At 34.8% G+C, this 19,206-nt stretch overlaps 1 long non-coding RNA gene across 1 annotated transcript; it reads right to left on the bottom strand.

Moving 5' to 3' along the window:
• Window positions 1-14,344: 14,344 nt before the first annotated feature.
• On the bottom strand, window positions 14,345-18,837 carry LOC110677187. The gene is made up of 5 exons (XR_002501006.1): window positions 18,460-18,837; window positions 18,280-18,392; window positions 18,085-18,198; window positions 17,903-17,997; window positions 14,345-14,462 (listed from the first exon to the last, which is right to left on the bottom strand). It is a non-coding gene; the product is annotated as an uncharacterized LOC110677187 (long non-coding RNA).
• Between the last annotated feature and the right edge of the window lie 369 nt (window positions 18,838-19,206).

The raw sequence follows: 19,206 nt of genomic DNA, 5'->3' as shown, positions 1-19,206 counted from the left end.
GGGATGTATTTTGAACATATCTCTGAAGGAATTTTTAAGAACTTCGCTAAAGAATTTATAATATATTTTTATGAGAAAATATGTGTGACAGTTTGACATAATCAATGACTTTTTGGAGGAATTGAGAAGAAAAAGTTTGAAATTTTGAAAGGTTGGGCAATTTGTTTAGTTAAATCCGGGAAAATGTTCTGGAATAAGTTTAGGGATAGAAAGTAGACATAGGAGGGATATAATAAATCTTCGAGCTGTTTAGTAGAATACCTATAAGTAGATGGAAAAACCGAATTTAGTACTATACCATTTAATTCCACTAGAGTTTGTATCGTTTGACAGATACGCGTATTTCGACCTCAACTGTAAGGCCGTCTTCAGTGTCGTGTACTAAGTCGAGTCTAGTACACTGAAGACGGCCTTACAGTTGAGGTCGAAATACGCGTATCTGTCAAAGGATACAAACTCTAGTGGAATTAAATGGTATAGTATTAAATTCGGTTTTTTCATCTACTTATAGCAGGAATAGTTGTCCTCCAGGAGGAATGCACTTTGAAAGTATGAACAAGTCTGGCAATATACGTTGATGGATTTCCAAGAGATTTGTAGCAAAAGGTATGAAGCTACTATTCGATATTTCTTGAGAAATTTAATTATATCAACAATTTTAAGAATATAAAGATTTTTCGTAGAAAAACGTAGTTTAGAACTTAACTCCTTTTCTTCATGCGTAATTATTCAAAATAAATGAAGTAAAATCAATGAAAGAATTTAGTTCTGGAATTAAAAATTATGGCTGATATTGCTGGACTTTTCTTAGAAGCCTTAGCCATGCTGAAATTGCATGAACAGATCTGTTATGAATTGGGCTTAATTTTTCGCCAAAATTCTATCTTCAATATCTTTTGTCTAAGAAGCTCCTTTAGTAATTTCGCCTATTTTTTTAATTATTTTTGTCGGAAACTATTTAAGTTGTAGTTAATGCATAGATTCTTTTAGAGCATTCTTATGAGGACAATCATAATCACCGGACTCCTCAAGCAAGGCATGGGAAATCATAATGCAGTGATTATGCTGCTTTATGTTAAAAGAAATGAAACAGTATTGTTTGCATTATTCAGAACATAAGAATTCATGGAACTGATTTTCCACGTTTTAGTATTACGGTATTTTTTGCAACGGAGATGTCGAGAAATTGCATTTATCGCTCACAACAACAAGCTGGTTCCAGCGGTAGCCAATTTAGTGAGAGCCAGACGAATAATCTTTCGGTTGTCGCCCAATTCACCGAGGTCAGAACCGCCACACCGATGCTGGTGACTGCGGGTGATTTGTCCATTTTAAGGAAACAGCGATTTTAGATGTGAAAAACATTGTTTTATGCTCTTTCTTATTTATGGTCGGATAAACGAACATGTTTTCTATCGAATAGTTGAAACAGCTTTAAATTTTAGCTTTTCTGGGGCCATTTTCATTGTTTATTGGCAATTATTTTTTTTTTAAGGCACTTTGTGCATGTGGCCACTACTGTGCCGGAATCAGTTGATCTGTAGCTTCTTCTTTACCGATACAGATCTATTTTCAACTTATCTATATTTATATCTTATTTTCACTCTCTCCTACTCTTTTACTCTTACACCGAGCAGGTAGGAGAGAGCTCTGTTGTTAGTGAGGCTAGCTACCTGCGAAGAGGGTCAGTTCTCCGTGAGGCGTCTTCTGGTGGCTGGACGGGTTTTTTTTTGTGGAGGGGCTGGGAATCGAATCCATGACCTTCCGCTTATGAAGCGAAAGCGTAACCTCAAGGCTACAGACCCCCCTATTCGCAATTCTTTATCAAGAAAAATAATTAAGTGGAGATTAATATGGCCTATACTCTTGAAAACGTAAATAAAATATTTTTTCAGTGTATATTTTTTACGGTTTGTAGTCCAGACGGTTCCCTACAGCTTCTTCATAGAATTTTTTTCTCTAAAATCAACTGATTCGGGATTAGAACTTTTCAAATAAATTGTATGCAATAACTTATAGGCCATTTGCAAAAGTTATTCTTGAGTCAAAATGATCGATTTTTCTATGGGAAACACTTATTCTACTATACCGAAAACATGTACAAGATTTACTGCAAATCGAAGATGGTCGAGTTTTTGGGGTAAAATATAATGCTGTGTTTGTATAATTTATCACTAAACAATAAGTAATAAAACTTTCCTTCATTGATTGGATAAACTTCAACATTGTAACTGTGTAACTTATGATTTTTAGGATTTGATTTTTTCCATTTAACCCGTAGGCTACGGGGCTGACATACAAAAATCAAATTGCTCGTATTTGAGCATAACTCCATATTTTTTAATGAATTTTTGAGGATTGCTTCACTATTAGTTGTAGTTTTATAAGTGATGGGAAGATATACAGTATCGGACATATAAAATGCACCAAAGCCGTTTTCCCATACAAAATGGTCAACTTCAGAGAGCTATATCTCCGTCGTTTCTCAACCGATTTTTCTCATTTTTGTTGTGACGAACTACAAATTACCTCAATTTTTGATAATTGTTGAAAAAGTTGTGTAAAAGCTATTGGTTTAAAAGTTACAGATAGGTTGATTTTTGACATAAAAAATGCACCAAGACGAAAAGTAATGTACCAGGCAAACTATGCGTCGTATCTTTTTGGTGTCTTCAGCGATTTTGGTCCTTATCACGCAATAAACAAATGCGCTGAAGACACCAAGATGCTACGACGCGTAGTTTTTCTGCTACATTACTTTGTGTCTTGGTGCATTTTTTATGTCAAAATTCGACCTATCTGTAACTCTTTAGTTAATAGTTTTCATACAACTTTTACTGTAGTTTTCGAAAATTGAGGAAATTTGTAGTTCGTCTCAGAAAAAATGAGAAAAATCGGTTGAGAAACGGCGGAGATATAGCTCTCTGAAGTTGACCATTTTGTATGGGAAAACGGCTTTGGTGCATTTTATATGTCCGATACTGTAGCTCCGGAGTCTTGTGGACAAAGTTATTCCAGAACATCTCTGGTAGGGTAAAAATCACATAAATTTCCTTTTAGAACTCATTTGGAAATGAAATGTTTTCATACAAAATGTGAACAGACCCGTTATTTGTAATAAGTTACGAAAGCTCAGGATATTTTTAAAATTCACAATTAACCTAAAGCAAGACTAAGGCCTCCAGAATATTCTGGAATTTTGCCATAATCAACACAGGTACATAAGTTATTTTTTAGCTATTGATGTCTACGTTTGTTACAGCACTCACTAAGCCTTAACAGACGTGTCCTCAAATTTTGACAAGAAATTGTATATTGGAAGTTATCCAAATCATCCTGGAATTCAGGTCCTTATGATCTATCATATCTACTACAGTCTATACTAACCCAATTCTCTTGAAACTTTCTCGTTCCTATCCATAAAGCTTCATATGGCTCAAAAAGTGTACTGCTATGAATATTGCTAAACTCAAGGTCTTCAGAACATACTGAAATTGTGGGTATCATAGAAATTGATACCCACAATTTCAGTATGTTCTCATCTGTTCGCATCTTAACTTATTATTCAAATAAAATGTTTTTAACATACATATCCATACTTGATCACAAATCTCCGTTATAGTAAAAAAATAATTGTTTCCAAGCTTATTGGCTGTACTATGAACTGTAAAATACTCTGAAGACAATATTTACAATATCTACCAGATCTACTGGTACTTTTTCTCACTTGTTTTCAACATCTGACATCGCAGAACCTCTAGTGGCATCTTCATAGCTTTGGAAATGTGATTCAGATGTGTCCTCTCCTTTCTGGCGCTATGTTCCGATTGAGACAGAACCTGCTCCTCAGCAGAACCTGTTCTTATGAGAACTTTCACAGTTATTTTCTGGGATCTTTTCTTTCACAGTTATTTACTGGGATCTTTCAATTTATCTATTTTCATAACAAAGGATCCTCAACCAGTTCTGTCTTAATTGGGACGTAACGTCCGAAAGAAAAGGAAACATCCGAATCACATTTCCAAAGCTTTGAAGATGCCCTTAGAGATTCTGCGATGTCAGATGTTGTAAACAAGTGAGAAAGAGTACCAGTAGATCTGGAAGATATTGTAAATATTGTCATAAGAGTAATTTAAAATCCAAAGTACAGCCAATAAGCTTGGAAACAATTATATTTTACTATAACGATAATTTGTGATCAAGTATGAATATGTTAAAAACATTTTCCCTGTCCTTTGGTTCAGAAAGGGGTACGGGCGCGTTCTGCCAACTCGGTCGAGGCAGATTTCTTGTGTGAACAAGTTACAACATGGACGTTCTAAAGTGCCAGAATGAAGTGTTGGGCTTGTGGGGAGCACTTGAAGATGGGATGGAAGGTCATTACTTCGCGTTCGTGCTATACTTCTGCTTATCTATAAAGTTATATACGATAACCGACCCTTAGCTTAACTATTTAAATTAAAAGTTGCAACTACAATAATCGTGTTGAGCTTACTAACATGTCGTCGCGTTAATTTAATCATAATGATCTTTTATCTACATCCGTCGAACCATTCTGAATGGCCGTTGTGAGAATATCACTAAAAACTTTTCACATGCAATAAAGCTGGATTGTCCTACATTGAAACATCATCTTCGGTAAGTAGGCCTTGACCGGGCTACAGGTCTTTTTTTCTGCGCTTGTCAATTTTTTTCTACTTTCAGGTAAATTTTTTCCCCGGAGTTTTGCAATTTGGATTTCGTGTGTAAAGCATTTGAAGAGAAGGTGTAATTGGCGTGCTGTGCTGTTGGGAAACTTCAGATAGCAAGACTCTTCGTAGGTGTTGGTGTTTCAGCCTTTTTGGACTACTTTTACTGGTGTTGCCGAAGTTAATTGAAGCCTTATCCGAATTTGCCGCTCAAGAGTTGTAAACCAAGGATTTGGATTTCAAGTTTTCGTTACTTTTACTGTTGGAGTTTCGTTCGCTGCAAAACCTTGAGTATAGTTTTATCTTATTTATTTATTTCTTTTCCTTTTCTTGTATTTCTCGTTAGACATAGTTTTTAATTTCTGTGATCAGTTTTAATTATGGAAACTGACGGGGATGAGGGGGACCCTAAAGAAAATACTGATTGTTCAGAATCCACTTCCTTGACCAAGCCTTTTCGTGTAAAAGTTTATCCCTCTAGTTTTCTGGGCCTTTTGTCGTATATTTCCGAAAAAAGGAGAAACCCATTAATGTTTTACTGATTTCCTCGGAGATTTATAAAAAGTATAAATCTGTGAAGGAAATCAAAAAACTTTCTTTAGATAAATTGAGAATAGTTTTTGGATCACGAGATGAAGCTAATGCTCTCTTGGAATCCAAATTGTTTTTTAATTCCTATCGTGTGTATGCGCCTTGCGATTCATGCGAAATAAATGGAATTATATATGACGAATTATTGAATTGTGATGACATTAGGAATCATGGTTCAGGTTTTTTTCGGAACAAATCTATTTCTCCTGTCGAGATTTTGGATTGCGTCCGTTTATCGAAATTATTTATTGATGGTAATAATTCCAAATATGTACACTCTAATTGCATAAAGATTACGTTTTCTGGATCTGTACTTCCAGATTACGTAAATGTTGATAATGTAATTTTTCGCGTGAGACTTTATTACCCAAAGCTCATGCATTGTGACCGATGCCTTCTTTTTGGTCACACTTCAAATTTTTGTTCAAATAAACAAAAATGTTCAAAGTGTGGTGAATTTCATTCTTCATCCACTTGTAAAAACCTATCTAATTTGTGTATTTATTGTAAACAGAAACACAATTCTTTGAAAGAATGTGCTGTTTACATTGAAAATCAATCAAAATTCAATCAAATAATTAAAAATAAAAATCTTCTATCTTATGCAGAAGTAATGAAATCGACGGATAACATTACTTCCGCAAATACTTTTGAAATTTTGTCAGATGATGACGGTGTTGCTAACCAAGAAAATTTTGGCAATTATGTTTACAAACCTCCTAGCAAAAGAAAAAGATCGAACAATAAAACTTCTAACAATCATAATCAATTTTTTGAACCTCAACCGTCTACTTCTTTTGATGTTAGTTTTCCTCCTTTAAATGGTACTAATTCTTCTAAAAACATTCCCGGATTTCATAAAATAGAGACAGATCCTACATCTAACAGTAAAAATCAAAATACAAACAATTTATCGGAAGAGAAAGCAAAAGAGGATACTGATAATTCTATTTTGAACATTTTAGAAGAAATAGTAGATTTTTTGGGATTGAACGATTTTTGGAAAAAAATAATTAAATTATTTTTACCTATTTTGGCTACCTTTTTAAATAAATTGAATTCTTTTGGTCCTCTTTTATCTTCATTTTTCTCTCTGTAATGGCTTCAATTAATTTAAATAATATGAACATTTTACAATGGAATTGCCGTAGCATTATTCCAAAATTTGATAGATTAAAAGCTTTGATTTGCAGTTATAATATAGATTTGTTTTGTTTAAATGAAACCTGGTTAGATTCATCCAAATTCTTTCATGTTTCAAAATTTAATATAATTCGAAAAGATAGAGATTCTTCATATGGAGGAGTTCTTATTGGAATTCGTGATGATATAGAATTCAAATATTTAGATTTATCAATGCATTCACAAGTTGAATATGTTGCTATTTCTATTAAAAAAGAAAAGTGTGAATTTTCAATTATTTGCTTTTATATTCCTCCAAATTCTACGTTTTCTTTATCGCAAATCAAAAATATATTGAATGAAGTTCCTCCTCCATTTTATATATTAGGCGATTTTAACGCACATAATTTTGCTTGGGGTAGTAACAAGACGGACGGTAGAGGTTCATTGATTATGGATTTAATCGATGATTTAAATTTGCATATCCTAAATGATGGATCTTTTACTAGGATTGTTGTACCACCAAATCATCATTCATGCATTGACTTGTCTTTATGCTCTAATAGTTTATCTTTAAAATCTTTTTGGAAAACTATTGACGATCCTAATGGTAGTGATCACTTACCAATTTTAATTGAAATTCAAAATCCTGTTCGTGGTAAATTAGTTAATGACTCTAATCTTCCTGATATATGTAACAATGTCAATTGGACGAAATTTACTGATCTTGTATCCTTTTCATTAATTCATCTTATTGATTCGGTATCTCCAATTGACAATTACAATAATTTTTCAAAATTAATAATTGATTGTTTACTTAAATCACAAAATAAAAAAAATGTTTCGCGATTTATTAAAAAAAATCGCCCTTCTTTCTGGTGGGATAATGAATGTTCCATTGCTTTGAAAACTAAATCTGATGCTTTTAAATTATTTCGTAAATCAGGCTCCAGAAATCATTATTTTGCATATCGTAAAACTGAAGCACAATTCATAAGACTAACTAAATCCAAAAAGAGAAATTATTGGAAAAATTTTGTTCAAAATTTAGATAGAGAAACTTCTTTATCTACCTTGTGGACTGTTGCCAGAAATCTAAGAAATTATGATCCCGCCGTTCCTACTGTTTTAGAATATTCAGAAGAATGGATACATGAGTTTGCTTCAAAAATTTGTCCTGATTTTGCCCCACGTTCCATTAAATTTAAAAATAGTTCACTAAATTATTTTCCTGAGCTTTGTTGTCCATTTTCATTACCCGAGTTCAATTTAGCATTATCAATTACTAAAAATACTGCCCCAGGTATTGATAACATTAAATTTATTGTGTTAAAAAATTTACCTGATGATGGAAAAATTCGTTTACTTTCAATATATAATACTTTCCTATCTCAAAATATCATTCCTAATGAATGGCGCTTTATCAAAGTTATCAGTATCCTAAAGCCTGGCTGAGATCCATCTTCAGCTGATAGCAGAAGACCTATTAGTTTATTATCTTGTTTGCGTAAACTTTTGGAAAGAATGATTTTGAATCGTCTTGAATTGTGGGCTGAAAACAATAACATTTTTTCATCATCTCAATTTGGATTTAGGAGAGGTCGTGGTACTCGCGATTGTGTTTCACTTTTAGCTTCACAAATTCAACTTTCATTTAATAAAAAACAGGACTTAGTTTCCACTTTTCTTGATGTTTCTGGAGCCTATGATTCTGTTCTAATTGACTTATTGTTTGAAAAGATGAATAATTTTAAAATTCCCAGTATGTTTTCTAATTTCTTATATAATTTATTTTCTTTCAAAATTATGAATTTTTTCCATAATGGAGACTCAAAATTATTAAGATATAGTTATTTTGGACTTCCACAAGGATCATGTTTAAGTCCATTTTTATATAATTTGTTTACCAGCGATATGGCATCAATAATTCCTAATGGCTGTTATTTGCTTCAATTTGCTGATGATAATGTTATTTCTATCAGCGGCAAAAGTAGAGAAGTCATTAGTCATTTTATGCAATGTGCCTTGAATAATATTGATTCATGGGCTCATGAGAACGGATTTTCGTTTTCTGTTCAAAAAACTAAATATATAATCTTTTCGAGAAAACATTCGAACATTTCCATTAATTTATATCTTAATGGAATCGAAATTGAACAAGTTGATGAATTTAAATACCTTGGCATATGGTTTGATTCTAAATTAAATTGGAACTTTCAAATTAAACAAATTCAAAAAACATGTTCGAAACGAATCAATTTTCTCCGTACTATTACAGGTACTTGGTGGGGTGCTAATCCATCTGATTTGATTACACTTTACAAAACTACTATTCGTTCTGTAATGGAATATGGTTGTTTCACTTTTGGAAGTGCTGCACAAACACATTTTATCAAACTTGAAAAAATACAATTTCGTTGTTTGAGAATTTGTTTGAAACTTATGAATTCAACTCATACTCAATCAACAGAAATATTGACTGGTGTTGTACCTCTTAAAATTCGATTTCAAGAACTGAATTGTAAATTTTTGATGAATTGTTTATCAAATAATCATCCAATTATCAATATTTTGAAGTCCTTATTCGAGATTAACCCAACAAGCAAAATATTGGAATCTTACATTCATTGCTCATCTGAAAATATTGTACCAATTTCATATAATAGTTTTTATAATTTTGAAATTAATGTTCACACTTTTCAACCTTTGATTGATTTTTCTCTATTCCATGAACTGAAACAAATTCCAAACCATCTTTATTCTTCTTTTGCCAATATTTTATTTATGCGTAAATTTGATGGAATTACTTCTTCACAATTTTATTTCACTGATGGATCTTTAGCTCAAGGTATCGCGGGTTTTGGAGTATACAATGAATTTTTGGCTCATTTTTTCAAATTAAAATCTCCTTGCTCCATATTCATTGCAGAATTGATTGCATTATACTTTACCTGTAACTTGATAAAGGATTGCCCACCAAATGTTTACATTGTATGTTCTGATAGCTTGAGTTGTCTTCGTGCTTTGAGTTCCTCCTCTTTCAATTTCAAAACTCATCATATTTTATTCATGATGAAAAAAATATTATTCAATTTACATAGTCAAGGATTTATCATTAAATTTGTGTGGATTCCTGCTCATTGTAGAATATACGGTAATGAGCAGGCTGATTCATTGGCTAAACTTGGTGTTGATCGGGGTATAACTTATGATCGTGATATTTTTCCTTCTGAACATTATACTAAATTAAAAATACATTCCCTTGATAATTGGCAAGCTTGCTGGAACTCCAGTAATAAAGGAAGATGGTGTCATTCAATTTGTCCAAAAGTCAATCATTTTCCTTGGTTTAGAAATATACCAGGATCCAGAAATTTTATTTGTACATTTTCGCGATTGATTTCAAATCATTATATTTGTAACAATCATTTATATCGTATCAATATTGTAGATTCAAATTTATGTGAATGTGGTGAATCTTATGAAGACATTGATCATATTGTACTTCAATGTTCTAGGTTCATTCTACCGAGAAATAAACTATTTAATAATATAATAAATTATGGTCATCCAATTCCTGTATCTATTCGGGATATACTGGGTACAAGATGTTATCATATACTTAAACTCTTATTTGATTTTTTGAATGAAATCTCATATATTGCTTGATACTCGTGCTTTGTGTGTGTTTTTTTATTTTTATTTTCAGATATGAAGATGGATTCTTTTTTGGCAGACCCCCTCCCTCATCCTGTTTTGGAAGTCAACCCATACTTCATTTAGCAATGGATTCATGTTGCAGTTTGTGGCTCTGCTATGGTCATATTTTTGCCGTATGAGCCTTTAGTTTTAAGTTCATGTTTAACTTTTTTTTGTAATGTTGTATGAAAAGATGAAGAGGTTTTGTGCCTCTTCACGGGTAAAAATCGGATCCCAAAATCATAAAAAAAGACTCATGATTTCTGGAGCCTAGGGTATTTTCAGTTTATGAAAATACACCATGATTCGAAAGCATGATATCATGATTCGGTGCACCCGTAACGCAGTCAGTGCGTTATACTTTTGGCAGAATCATAAAGCTAAATCATGATGTTGGGATTTGGAATCATAATTTTCGGTGCGCATCTTTATGATTCTGGTCGGGTTTCCAAGCGCCATAAAGCTAAATCATATATTTAGGCTTTAGAATCATGATTCCAGGTGCGCATGGTTTATGATTCCGGTCATTTTTTACAGGATCATGCAGCTAAATCATGCCATTGGGATCCCAAATCATGATTTCTGGTGCGCATCGTTTATGATTATCATTATATTTTCGGACCATAAAGTGAAATCATGATACTGGGATTTGGAATCATGATTTTGGGTGCGCATCATTTATGATTCTGGTTGAATTTGTTGGCACCATAAAACCAAATCACGTTTTTGAAATTTGGAATCATGATTTTTGGTGCGCATGGCTAATGACTCTGAGGAGGATGTAACGACAAAATTGCGTTGATACTTTCATTTATTGTAAAGAACTACTGTAGTGTGAAAGACAGAATAATATTTTAACTATTATTGTGCGTAAAGTTGACTTTTCATGTTTGGTGATTTGTAGATAATATTGTATTATTTTCTTGTTTATTGAAATGATGAAGGTTTGTTCTTTGGTAAATGCTACTACACATAGAGTACCTACATACACTCCCGGTCAAAAGTTTGGGGTCACCCCCTGAAAGACATATATAAGTTTTATGGTGATATCTCTGCGAATTTTCATCCGATTTCAAATCCTTTAGGCTCATCTGAAAGATAAAGAATTAAACTTTGTACATAGTTTGCAGATAATAATTTTTACATATGGTCGGTGTTAAGTCAGAGTGAACTAGGCGATATTTTGGACAGGTGTAGACAAGCCAACAATTTTGACAACTCTGAACTTTTCGATGCTATTTTGTTAGAGATGTTTTATTACATAAAAGAACTATGGTATTTCAGAAAATAAAGCGTTTGATGTGATATCCCAAGTGCCTGAAGGACATTTTTCTAAAATCATTGAAAAATACATGGTCCGGTCTGACTGGACATCGACCATATAGTGTATGGAAAAATGACCCAAAATTTTGATATTTTCAATTGCGCCTACCAAATTTTGAGATGAAGGTTGTAATAGAAGCCTAGTTCTATACCCTCTCAGCCACTTTTAAGAGATCATGGCGGAAAAATCTAGGAAAAAAGGTATTCCAAAAAATATCAACTGATGTCATTGATAAAATTTTTGGGTCACCCCTTGGTATGTTGCAATCCTTAAGTTTTGAGTCTCTTTCATAAAAAATGTAACAATTTTTCGTTCATATCTCTATCATTTTTTTTTTCAAAATTATATTTCTACACTGCTGGTGAAGGATAATGAATAATACTCATTATAAGTCTTACGAAAATGAACTCAAACTTTTATGGACTGCTTCATACTAAGGGGTGACCCAACACTTTTGGTCGATGACCAAAATGACTTTTGTGTCAATTTTTCATATATTAAATGTAAAAAAAATATTGCCTGCCAACTTTGTACAAAATTAGTTTCATTCCTTATCTTTCAAATGAGCTTAAAGGATTTGAAATCGGATGTCAATTCGCAGAGATATGACCATAAAACTTTTACATGTTTTTCAAGGGGTGACCCCAAACTTTTGACTAGAAGTGTATGGTACTAAATTTAAGAAGTTACCTGTCATTTTAGTACCTTTAGAAGTTGCTTGTAGTATTCCTAACTGGTAATATCAGCTATTAGTAACTACATATGGATTAGCTAGAGCAGGGGTTCCCAAACTTTTTGTAATCACGGCGCCCTTTGACATTTTTTATCAGAAGCGCGGCGCACTATTATCATTTTATACAAAAATATGAATATTTTTGACAAAGTTTCTGCCAGACTTTTCATGCTAGAACAAAATCTACTTTTGCAAAAAGTACGTTCTTTGATAATTCAATAAAATTATTGATATGAAAAACAATTGCACTTTTTTTTTTACAAAAATAGGAATCTGCAAAAAATATTAAATTATATTTTGAACTATCACAGTTTCTGGTGTTTCTGGATCCTGTAGTGAACTTTAAATTCTTGCTAAATTTGCGCCGCTTGTATTGTAAAAGCATAAAAATAGAAAAAAACGACAAATTTTGATCGAAGCAGGATTTAAAAAAAATCGTCAAAGGATTCCTTTCAATTCGAGGCTATAAAAATGTCTTTACATTTGAGAAAGATTTTAACATGGTTAACATTTTTGCATCAGAATAAGAAATAAGAAAAGTTAAATTGTTTCTCCCAGTGTTGTGAAACCCCCTTCTCGATATAACTAAGCGACTTTAATTTTGATAAGGAGAATAAAAATTATGGCATTTTCCAGGTTAGTTTACTTTTTGACATATGATCGCAGAAATGAGCCAGCCTAGGGCTGCAATTCTCTTAAACAATTAATAACATAAGTTCTTCCGTTTCTATGAAAATGTGTAGTATAACACAGGTAAACAGAGGAAGAGCAAGCAAGCAAGATGAAAAAATCATAGTGGAGCTTTTAACAACACAATGTAACTCCATCCAGCCTGAAGATCTGTTTGTTACTGAGATCCCTACCAGCAAGGTTGTGACTATAGCGTAATAACAATTTGATATCATTTATAGAGGATGTTGTTTCAGAACTTCATCAATATATAAACTCTGAGAAAGTTCTAACTAATCCTACAGAAAACTCTATTACAGTAGACGTTCGGTCGGTGCAAACGGTTTAACTGCAATGCTTTTTAACTGCAAGTCCGGTAACTGCAACAATTCTCCAGTTATCGCACCACCAAACGTCAAAATGGTGCGCCTTGTTAGCCCCTGTTAGCCCAAATGAACAGTCGAATGAATTTCACGTTCATTTTACGTCAGTTGATGGGTTGTTGACGTTTGTCAGTCGTTGCAGTTATCGAATTTCGTTCGCTAAGTGAAACGTAAACATGTTGCAGTTACCGAACGTCTACTGTATATAACTTTACAATGTTTGTCAACATAAATTTGGAACATGGAATTTGAAAAACTTTGAATATAGATATTATTTTTTTTTTGAACTGGTGAGCGATATCTCAAAGCTATCTTAATGTTTTCACTCCCAAAAAGTTGCATTCAACTTCTGTGGCGAGCAGCTTAATTGTCTTCTTTGTTCGATTTTCGTATTCAACTTTCGTCTGATGCTTTCGATCAATGTAATACAATTATAACATAAGTTGAGAAGGTTTGCCAGGCCTTACTTTTAATCGGCCCACGGCGCCCCTGAAAAAGATTTAAGGCGCCCCAGGGCGCCGCGGCGCACAGTTTGGGAAGCACTGAGCTAGAGGTTTTGTCTGTCATTTTTTGCAGACTAAACTACTGTGTGACGGTCTGATTAAGGACATGGTTTGTGAAATCTAAAAATGGCTATCACAATGGCCGCCTCTCATTCTGCTCTAATTCCCATGATCATAAATCTGATCATCCAGCAGGTCTATGAAGCTGAAAATATAACTCGTTGCTCGCTCACTCGCAGTAAACATTTTCATATTGAGGCAGATTTTCAGATTTGTGCTCGAGAAAACGCGAGGCAAAATGCATAGTTTTGAAAGTAAACGCACTGCACCTTCACCTTAAGCTATTTGTGAGTACAACATTTATTTAAAACATATTTTGGGGTTTTGAGTTTAATTCATTTATTCTATTCTTTTCACTTGGAAAAAGATTATTTTAAGAAAAAAAAAACGATCTTCCAGTTTAATTATCTATACCTTTTAGCAAATCACGTGTGCTCTTCGGGAGCTCAATAATGGACGCCGGGATTTTGAACAGGTATGACTGAACAGCCACAGCGGTTTGCAGTCCGGAGTATATCGCAGATTTAGCACATAAGTGATATGCATACAAATGCATACAGCATGCACAATATTATCTGCGATATACTCCGCGCCCACTGCGACAATTTGAGGTTGTAGCGATGATTCCCCAAATTTTTCGCGGAGATGGTTCAGTCGCCGCTCGATCCTCCCTTCTATATCACCTGCGTTCTGTATAAAAAAAGAAAAAGTAAATACGAAATTAAATAATAAAGCATAAAACTATACTCAAAGACAACTTTGTTATGAAGTGCAGCTATAAATTATGTGGTACAATTGATATAATTGTGTTCTCATGAACACTAAGTTGAAGAGGCAGGCGAAGTTCCAGTGGGGACGTTTGAGACAGAAAGAAGAAGAAGAAGAAGAATGTCTAACATCCAGAATATGCAGATGGTCGATAATCATGGTTTTCTGTGCTGATATTAACTACATTTATTAGGGCTTCTGTCACTATGAATACAAGGTATAGTTTTATTTGAAGCAAGTAAAATTATATTCTTCTTCTTCTAACTGGCTCGACGTTCCTTACTGGAACTTGGCCTGCCTCTTCAACTTGTGTAGAGAGTACTTTTACAGTAGTAGAGCACTTTAACAGTTATCAATTGATCGGCTTTATTTGCCTGCCTTTGCATGATTTGTACATTGTGTGGCAAGCACAATAATACTCTATGCCCAGGGAGTCGAGAAAATTTCCCGACCGGACCGGGAATCGAACCCGCCGTCTCCGGATTGGCGATCCAAAGCCTTAACCACTAGGCTAACTGGAGACCCAAGTAAAATTATATTATACTTAATCATTATCTTTATACAACAAACGGACTAATTCTCTTTGAGTGGTCCTCAGCTTGTCCAAAGGTAAATATAGAAACATTTAGAATCAATCAAGTGATTCATTTAGAAGAATACCTGCAAAGAAAAAGAAAAATAATATTTTTTTCACTTTTACACATTATTTTTCCCCTTTCCAGAGGGAGGAGGGGCTCCAAACTACCTTTAAAACCTTCCCCGTCCCCAAAAACCCCTGTATGCAAATTTTCACGCCGATCGGTCCAGTAGTTTCCGAGTCTATAGCGGTCAGACAGACAGACAGACAGACAGACAGAGACAGAAATTCATTTTTATATATATAGATATTGTTCAAACAATACAACTGTTTTTCTCTGGAAGTACAACTTTCATTCCGTGTAAACTTCTACTCGCCAAAGAATAACAAGGATATTAGACTCAGAATACTTATTTTTATAATGAAGCAAAAGAAACCATACTTACTCAATGTTTCTCATTACATATTAGCTTTGAATGGAAATTGCCTTTCGACCATCGGGTAGGTTATGAAGATGGGACGGAGGATTACTTATATCCTCAATGCAACATTTCTCAACATCGTAATCTTCCGGGTCCACTATAAACGAATCTAGATGCTCGTCGAACAGATGGTTTCGGTATATATGGACAATGAAGGTAATGGCGCCATCGCTTTCAATAAAATGTCGCACTTCGTTGAAGACGTAGCTTTGAGGTTTGGTAATCAATACGCTTCCTGCCTTGATTGTTGTTTTTCCTAACATAACATGTCGTAATACTTGAACAATGATGTTCTCGTCTCCGGAAATTAGTTCATATGGAAACGGTATACAGCCAAGCTTGATGAAAAAACCAGTGCCTTCGATGAGCTTCAACGGTCCAAAATTGATCTTGTTGGTCATCACGTTGTATGCCATTTTGAATTGATCTTTGATTGCAATGGTCAGAGCAATGTTTTTTCTTGACGCAGTTGTTGTGGCAATTTTTTTGAAATACTTGTGCTTCATCTCAGGGATGAAGGTAGATGTAAACCTGGTAGGACCAGTCCATTGGATCGCCAGTGGGTAATGGGTCAAAAAGTGAGCTTTTGGCTTAAGGTGTTTTTTAAACAACTGTTTATACTGGGTTGATGTTATGTTGATCAGATCTTTAAGTTCCTGGATTTCAGTAGATGTGAAAGATGGTTTCATTATGGTTGTTCCTATTCTGGTTACATTCACAAGAAATCGCCATTCCTCAACTGCAGGTACCAAATCTCCAATCATTAGAGTAATGTTGTCCACGAGACACTTCATCTGCGACGCCGACATCTTGAATTTACAAGACTCCAAATGCTCCTGCTTGATTTCCGGGGGAATGACTTTTCTCTGATTAACATCGAAATCGAAACGTTGCACTCTTTGATTCAGGATATGTAAGGAAAAATATCCGTTCGTAATAAAAGCGGAAATGCAGCTAGCAAGAGCATCATCCCTCGTAATAGTCATGCATGCAATCAACAATTTTCAGGTCGGTGACGTGGAAGTTGGGAATAGTATTGAATTTCGAATTTTTTTTTATTCCTGTTTCAGAAAACTTTCCGTTTTCAAGCGCCATGTTGTACGATTCTTCTGTACGATACAATAAAGCATTGTCGACCGTTGATGTTCTCATATTCTCTAAATTCATAGAGCATATTCTGCAAGGATGATTTGCTACAAATGACTTACTGTAGTCCAAAATGCCATTGAGCCCTAAATTGTCACCTCGTAGGCCTTCAAACAAAAAGTATATGCTTTCTTCTTTATCTTGCACGTGAAATTGTATGGGGTTTTCTTCTAGGTGGATAATTTCATCAATCAAGGTGTGCAGAACCTCATCGTTGGAGAGTGATTTTTCAACGTTTGAATATACGAATTGGAGGAGGAACATATTCTCAGTTTTTCCTTGGAGGTGTCTGGGCAGGCTTGGAAAATTGAGATAAAACCCAGTGAGCGCTTGTTTTCCAGCTTTTGAGCCTGCTTTCGAAAACTAAAAAATAGAGCGATAAAAAGTTGAAAAATATGTTTAAATTTTAAAGGAGAGCAAAACATGTTCTCCAAACAGGAGCTGACAAAATTGGGTCAATAATGTATGTACGATAATAAAGTTACAGTTACAATGAAGTTAGAATATTATAATAAATTATAGAAAAATAGAATGACCTCGAAAGCAGATCCTTATGATGATTCCTGGTCAGTTCAATTCCATCATGGGGCTGATATGCAGTTACTTTGGGTCTCCAGGTAGCGTAGTGGTTAAGGCTTTAGATCGCCATTTCGGAGACGACGGGTTCGATTCCCGATCCGGTCGAGGAAGAATTTTTCTCGACACCCTGGGCATAGATTATCATTGTGCTTGCCACACAATGTATAATAATTATTCGTGCAATGGCAGGCAAAGAAATCTCTTCAATTAATTACTATGAAGTGCTAAAGGAACACTGAGTTGAAGAGGTAGGCCAAATTTTAATAGGAACGTCGAAACAGAAAGAAAGAGTCAAAAACTAACATGGGACAATTATGTGTGGAGCGGCAGATTGAATGTCTGCCTGATAAAAATATTTAAATTTGTATTATTTGTTGCTAGACAACAGAGATTGTGTTGAAAACTACAGTAGTGCTTACGTCAACTATATGATTATGGACAGCATAGTAGGAGTGGGAATGGGGCACCCAAAACAGCAATGGAAATGGAAGCTAATTACGAATTAGAAGGCGGTGGAAAGTGGTCAGCATTTGATTTCCATTGCAGATGCAAAAATAGATTCATTTTGTAACACTTACCGGTAGTTGTGGGGGAAGTCGGAACGGGAACACCTACTGGGCGGAACCAGCCAAGGCTGAAAACGAAACGTCCGGAACGGCAACAAAATCGGGAGCTTATTACGGAAGAGAAGACGGTGAAAAATGGTCAATATTTGATTTCGATTAGAGGAGCAAAAATACATTAATTTTGTATCACTTACCGGTAGTTGGTAGGGCGGAGCTGGTCACTCAATGCGGAGCCGGAACGGATGCACCTATTGGACGGCAACAGCCGCGGCGGGAATGGCGACAGTGGCACTGGGACAATAAAACGGCTAAAAAGAGAAGACGGTGGAAAATGGTCAAAATGGATTTCGATTACAGGCGCAAAAATCGATTAATTTTGTATCACTTACCGGTAGTTAGTAGAGCGGAGCCGGAAGAATTTTCCCTCAATGCGAAGCCGGAACGGGTACACAGGAGCCGGAACGGGCAACAGCCACGGCAGGAAAGGAACAGAATGAAACGGCTAAACAGAGAAGACGGTGGAAAATTGTCAGCATTTGTATTGAATTGCATGCGTTTTTTTCACTTACCGGTAGTTCTGCAGAGCCGGAATAGCTCGATATCAACGGAGCAGGAACGGAATAGTAGAGCAGGAACGACAGTAGAGCAACAGCGGCGCAGGAAACCGGCAATAAAAGTGAACTTTTTTTTAAAAAAAAGGGCAACTTTTCCGTGAATGCGCAGCCAACTATGCTTTGCACAAGCTTTGCTAAACACGTTTTGACAGGTGCACCGTGTGCGTAACGCTTTTCATGGTCATGATTTGGAGCTCATGAAAATGGTTGCTCTGAATCATGATAGTGGTAGCTCAGCTTCAAAAATCATGAGTCTGAATCATGATTTCGTCCCAAGAGCAATTTATAATTTTCATGATTCGTAAATCATGATAATGGGATCAGATTTTTTCCCGTGTTTGAGAAAGATTTCGGTACGAAATCACTCAAAGGGGTTTTTCCCTCTTCCAAAATTTTTGTTAAAATAAATAAATAAATAAATAAATAAATACATTGAAACATAAAGGTTTTTGCTCTTTTGGATTCATTTTTTGTTGTTCGTCATCAGTAGTGTTGAGATGTCCTGAATGCCGCACATGGCGTACAGTGATCATTGCCATGGAGTTTCTCGGAAGCTGCATGGGGATTGTTATCATGGGTATCCAAAGAGCGAATTTTGTATGATTTCATTGTAGGTCAATACAGCAATAAAGCATGTAACAATCACTAACATTTCTTTTCTCTCTCCTTGTTTGCATATCTAACTCGCCATTATAACGAGGA

The sequence above is a fragment of the Aedes aegypti genome, chromosome 2 (genome assembly GCF_002204515.2).
Source record: "Aedes aegypti strain LVP_AGWG chromosome 2, AaegL5.0 Primary Assembly, whole genome shotgun sequence".
Taxonomy (NCBI): Eukaryota; Metazoa; Arthropoda; class Insecta; order Diptera; family Culicidae; genus Aedes; species Aedes aegypti.
Note: the sequence above shows the minus strand (reverse complement) of the source record. Positions and strands in the feature narration are given on the sequence as shown.